The following is a 6,000-nucleotide window of genomic DNA, read 5'->3' on the forward strand; positions in this document are numbered from 1 at the left end:
GGGCCTCCAATCCGCGAATGTCGTCCTGGCTTCTCGCCACTTTGGCACAGGAGTAGTTGGCTTACCGGCAGCAAACGCATGCAAGTAGCAGCCTAAGAGCAAAGAGTGAGTACACAGTTCTTTCGTGCTGGAAGGGCCTCATATATGGATCCGAGTTTAAAAGCTGCGCGAAATATGCGAGGACAAAGAAGGACAAACGTGTGGCACGGCATGTGGTGCCGGCAGTTTCAAGGGTTCTCAGGGGTAGATGGTTGGCAAGTCATCCTGAAACACGGCGTACGACCAGACTGCGCAATGATAATGGAAAGTCATGACGAGAACTAGCGCGACGAATTAAAAACAAAGCGCAGGCCCAAAGAAAGAGGAGCTTCCTAATTCAATTCCAGAAGTGGAGCTCGTGTCTATAAGGTCTTTTCGTTCTCTGCGTCCCATCTTGACTCACGCTGGCTTTTCTGACGACCGTGATCTTCGACGTTGGATTGAGCCCGCTCTTGATGCTGAATTTTCTAGTGTGAATGCGGCATTAGGCGAAGAACATGTTCCTTTTGAATTTTTTTCATTCGTTTTTTGTACCGTTCACGTGGTTAGTTTTTAAGTTGTCAATTTTCGTCAATAAACCCATTCTCTAGTACCATTCGACATAGCTTGCACAACAAGAACTTAGTGTGAAGGCATGCTCGAACCGCAGAACGCGGAAAATGTGCGCTTAGGTGCAAACATCAACGGACGCGCTGTGAAACCAGCGAGTGAGTACCTGCGTGTTTAAAATACTACAACGGGCAGTCTCCTCTATGTGTATTGAAAATTTCTTATAAAACTGCGTTATTTTAAAGTTTTGGTTGACTGTAGTTTCAACCGTCTTTTAATAATAATACGAACTTTCTCAGACTCTTCAGCCACCTTTTCTGTCGTTTTGGTACTTATCTATCCACTGGAATTGCACTTCTTGGTTTGGACTGTACCAAGGCATGGCTAATCCACTGCCGTGACTACGTGATATTTTTTTCTTTACCATGCGGTGACAATTACATCGGGGCAGACGGCCAGGCGCAATAATGACCGCTTGCATCTACATTAATAAAGATGTGCAAAGGGGTGATAAAGGACATATAGCAGCCCACATGAAAGACTGTCGCTCAAGTCAAGCAGAATGCGAACAATGCAAAGTGATAGGAGGCCACGCAAATGAACTAACCAGGCAAGTGATTTAATCCTTTAACATAAAACCAAATAAATACACCTGTGTCAGTGCACCTTGCGGGCTTTTATCAGACAAAGAAATGGCGTTCCTTTGTGCAAGAAGATACGTTCGTGGCGACAAGTGTTCTTTGGCTTCCTCCTTCTCGTTTTGTGCACATGTTTACGTTTTCTCGTTTTTCCATTTACTCTACTGCGCAGCTTATAAGATGCCGTATCGAAATAAACCCACAGTTGTAAGCCAGCGCTCGTGTTGTACGTTTTCTTCTTCGTACGTGTCCTGTTCGCGCTGTTTTGGAATGAACGACATTTCTACAGATCAACAAGAGCAAATGCAGATGCTCGGTAAATTACCCGCCATTCCTGGCACCATGAATATGTTCAAATTATGCAGTCTTCCCTTTCACTGCTCGCACCGATACCGCGCGAGATACATTTCTCAGTTGAGAGGCGCGCCATTTGACTCCGTTCCAGGTGATGTACACGCAATTTGGACGTTGTACTTGCGGGCTGTTTCCAGCTCCTCCTCGCTCTTTGTGCCCTTGACCCTAATTCCTCTCCACTATTTCCTCATTCTTCCGTGCAATCCTTGTGTGAGGCATAAATATGACAGTGATGCCATTGTTATGGGGAAGCCGAAAGCCCAATTCTTTGGAACTAAAAGACGGAATGGCGCTGTAGGTCTACGGATTGCGTCAAATGTCCCCTTCGAAAAAATCTGCTTAAACTCGAAAAAAGACGCTCAATATCAGAGGTATAAAATAGTGAGCTTGCGCCATTTAGCTGTTTTCTAATTATGCGCTTTCTTTTCCCATCGGCTCGCGAATCCGGGAGTGACACCTTGAATACTAATGCAGTGTCTGACTGGCATCTCCAATGTTAACCGCACCATCGCCTTGTATCTTTATTCATGCCTTCGTATAAATCTTCAGTTCTTTAGAGCCTGCCATAGCATGTGCGAGCACGGTACGCTGGCCCTAGTCGCTTCTATTCTTGGGTTTATTTATTGACGCGGCAATAGAAAACTGAATGCCTGCCACAGAGACTTCCGCATTTCCATCGGGTACATTAAATGCAGCCAACGTAAAGTAAAAGTATTACAATAAAGGAATAGGCAAACGAAAAAAAAGACAGTAATTAGAACGTCTGATGACACCTGAAAGCCAAATACAAGCATGCTAACACACACACAAATATTAGGGTCGATAAATTTGATTGATCGGAGGAAATGCGATAGCATGCTTCTTTCACTATGCAGTCAAATGGAGTTGTGATTCTATTCTAATTCCAAGTTGATTGTATTTCACTAACCGATATATTCAAATTCTGATTCAACTCGAACTTCGACTGCGCAGCTAGGCAAAATGTGGCACATTCATAAATCGCGGCTAGCCCTAATACCACTAACAGAGCAGTGGTGCAGCGGTTAAGCGGTGCATCACGGCATTGACAGGTGACTGTTTCAAACACAGCCACCGATAGGGCTTGTGTGACGCAGGTTGCTCTCCCGAGCAGTGGCAGAACGAGTAGCTCCTGTTAGCTTCAGTTTGGCACAGGCTGTATGTTTTGCACGTAGGGCTTTTGTTGTCTAAGTAATTTATTCTTAGTCATTTTTCTTTTTGCCGAGTAACTCTTCGCGCGGCGTGTCCCTCTACTACCCTAAAGGTGGAGAGGAGGAAGGGGCATGAGGTCACGGCGATGGTTGACAGTTGGCAGGTGCAGCGAGGAAAATCTCCCAAAACAGCGCTTAGCAGGTGGAACGTTCACACAGACTCCGACGCCGCAGGACAGTTTTCGCCTTCATAGCTCTCCCAAGGCAGTTGGATTAAACAAAGTTGCGGGCTTTTAGCGTAGTCATTCCGAGTTGATGTGCGCTAGCGTATGTCTAGCTTGGTTGGCTAAAGGTCTTGTTTTGCTGGGTCGTCGGCACGTCTGGAGACGGTATTAGACTGAGGTTAAGCTTTGATTGAGGTTAAGCTGATCTTACCTGTTCAACGGCGCATAGAGTTGACGAAGACGGCGATGTGCAACCCACAGCGCGAGAATGTATTGAAGTTTTGCAGTGCCCAGCGAAACTGATCTGTTGGCACCACCGCGGATTCGAAACCCAGTAGCGGCCATATTTATTTTATTTCTGCAAGGGCTGTTGGCATGCTAAGTTTGGCCAAGGTCAGCCTCCTACTGGCTACAGCTGGCGCGAGCTCCTCCGAACTAACCCAAACTTACCTAAGTTACTCTGAGGCGTCACACCAGATTCTCGGTTGGGAGCGCTTTAAGTAGTGCTTTCGGACTGAAATAACTACATCACAACGGTATCTGTCAGTGCCGTGTTAAAGAGAAGTTCCCGTAAGATATGTCCAGCCTTCATCAATAGTACACAGCCTGTGCGGTTTGCTTTTAAGTCGTGTAGTGAGGCTCCGTATAGAATGTCCAGATGCTCGGAGCGTCGGTGGGGTGAGGCCACTAGTTCCTGTGACCATCGAGATAAGTCTTTCATCCCAAAATTACAAACTTTCTTGATAGGTGAAATCATTTATCGCCATGCGGCCGTTTAAGAGTTTTTACGTAGCCGTTTTCTCTTAATTCTCGTCGTATGAAAACATGGCTTCAAATATGTGCGCTGGTTTCTGGTGCGCACTTGTTGCCAACCGCCTCTGATTGAATAAGAGTTCTTGACCTCCAGTACTGTTCTTCCAACGAGATTGCTGTATTCTGCTGTCTTGTATAATTAGTGGTGATAACTTTCAAACTTACACTTTTCTTTTTCCTCTAGAAACAAGCAGAGAGCTGTGGTCGAAAGACGAACGACTCCCTCTCACTTCATGAAATTCTGTGCCGAGTCAAACATGGAAGTGACACTAATGACAGCATCCGAGTTCAGTGGCGAATACAACCCCAGCATGGTTATAATCTAGACTTAACAATCTATATTGAGGGGCCAGCTGGTCACACACGAAGAGCTTAGCGTTAAGACAGGCCCACAGAAGAGGTGACGACGAGACTGGATCGAGAGTGGCGTCCTGTCCTCGCCTTTTAGAGCGAAATCACTGCTCCAGGCGCACGAACCTCGAGCAAGAATTTTGTTTTGTGTAATCGGAGTAACTCGGGTTACCAATGAGAGGCGGGCGTCGCGCCAGCTGCCACCGGCGCAGAAGGGGACGATGAAGAGCGAGAAAACGAGTTTTCGCGCACATGCAGATGCAAGAAAGAGGCGAAGAATGAACGCATGCTTTCGCACGTCTGCTCGGTTTAACTACATTAAAGCCTCACAACTTTTGTGCGCGCAGTCTCAACTCTTTACGTTTTCCGTTCAAACGTCATGATCTAGCCACCCACCTTTCCGGTTGGTCTAAATCTACTCTATATAATGAATCGCCGTTCGAACTGAATACTTAACTAGTGCGAGCAAAGTGTTTGTGTTCGTGTCGTCTATACTTGTTTGTTGTTGTTAAAACATTTGTGGACCGAATGGAGTAGGAATTCTTTATTCTGGAGGAATTATTCAGTTTTAACAGAAAGAGATGTATGAACTGCACACTTAGCCGCGCATACGCGTCAGCCGTCTGTCGGCGAAACTGGGGCACCTTATTGGGGTTAGGGCGTGAAGCAGTGGGGGTAATAACTCTTAGCGGTACTAAGTGGAAGGCTTGCGCAACCACGTTGTCTCGATGTAGCAATAAAGCGATAGAACTGGCAATCCTTAAATAATGAGCTCTATGCTTTCAAAGAATATTAAAAGATAATACTGGCTGTACTGGCTGTCCTGCTGTCGGCTCGTGCCTTCGGTGCGACTCTGAGAGAAGAAAACGAAGAGGACGAGCAGAAGCAAAGTGCGCAGCGCCGGGTTCTTTCTTCGCTGGTGCATAGCCACGACCATTACGGTGAGTCGCCTGGTTCATGCAAGCCGTCGTACGCGCCACAATACGATATTTCACCAGTGAGCTCTCATTTGTATTATTTTGTTCCGTAAAATTGTGCTGTGGTCGGTGAAGCCTGTCGTTACTGATGACTGCAGTGCATTCTCGACCCCGCACACATTTTTAAAGCGTGCCTTACACTATAGCTACGCATTAGCCACGAACTGGCCTCTCAATCGGTATTTAGTGTTTCTCCTCATATAAAAAAGTCCTTCGAGGCCGGCACTGACAACATTTGTCTGCATCTGCACGCTGTCGCGCAGCCGCTGAGCCGCCAGGACTTTTAATAACGTTAGTGGGAAAATAAAAGGTTCACAGGCCGATCACAGACCACTAACAGGTTCACAGCCTTGCACACCACGCCACTTGTCATCCCGACTAACTTCTTCTCCCTGCTATATGTGCAATGTTGAGCGCTCTTCTGGGTTTGTTAACAAATCCTAGTAGCCGTGAAATTTAGCGCCCACGACTTTTCACTTGGCCCCTTTGAAATTACTTGCAGCGCTTGATTCACCTCTATTACGGCTCTCTCAGATTATAGATTCCATTAAAGACTTGTTTTGAGGTTATATGCATTGAGGTTTATCATACTACTCAGAAACAGAGCCCTTATATGCGTTATTTTTTTCTATTGCTCAGTCCATTCAAAGTAGACTCAGAAAAAACCTGATTGCACAACTTTGTGAAGAAAGGCACGGAACTGATCGAATTATTTTTCGTTCCGCCGGCCTCTTGAGCGCAATAAATAACGAAGCGAGTACTAAAGAGGAAAAAAGATGGCATTAGTACTTCGATGCGCACAACCACGAAAATTCATACTCAGCCTACTTATTTCCCCGTCACATGCGCGCTTGGTCGCTTGGTGCGCCTATACTTAAAGAAAGAC

This window comes from Amblyomma americanum, chromosome 5 (genome assembly GCF_052857255.1).
Source record: "Amblyomma americanum isolate KBUSLIRL-KWMA chromosome 5, ASM5285725v1, whole genome shotgun sequence".
In the NCBI taxonomy this organism is placed as follows: domain Eukaryota; kingdom Metazoa; phylum Arthropoda; class Arachnida; order Ixodida; family Ixodidae; genus Amblyomma; species Amblyomma americanum.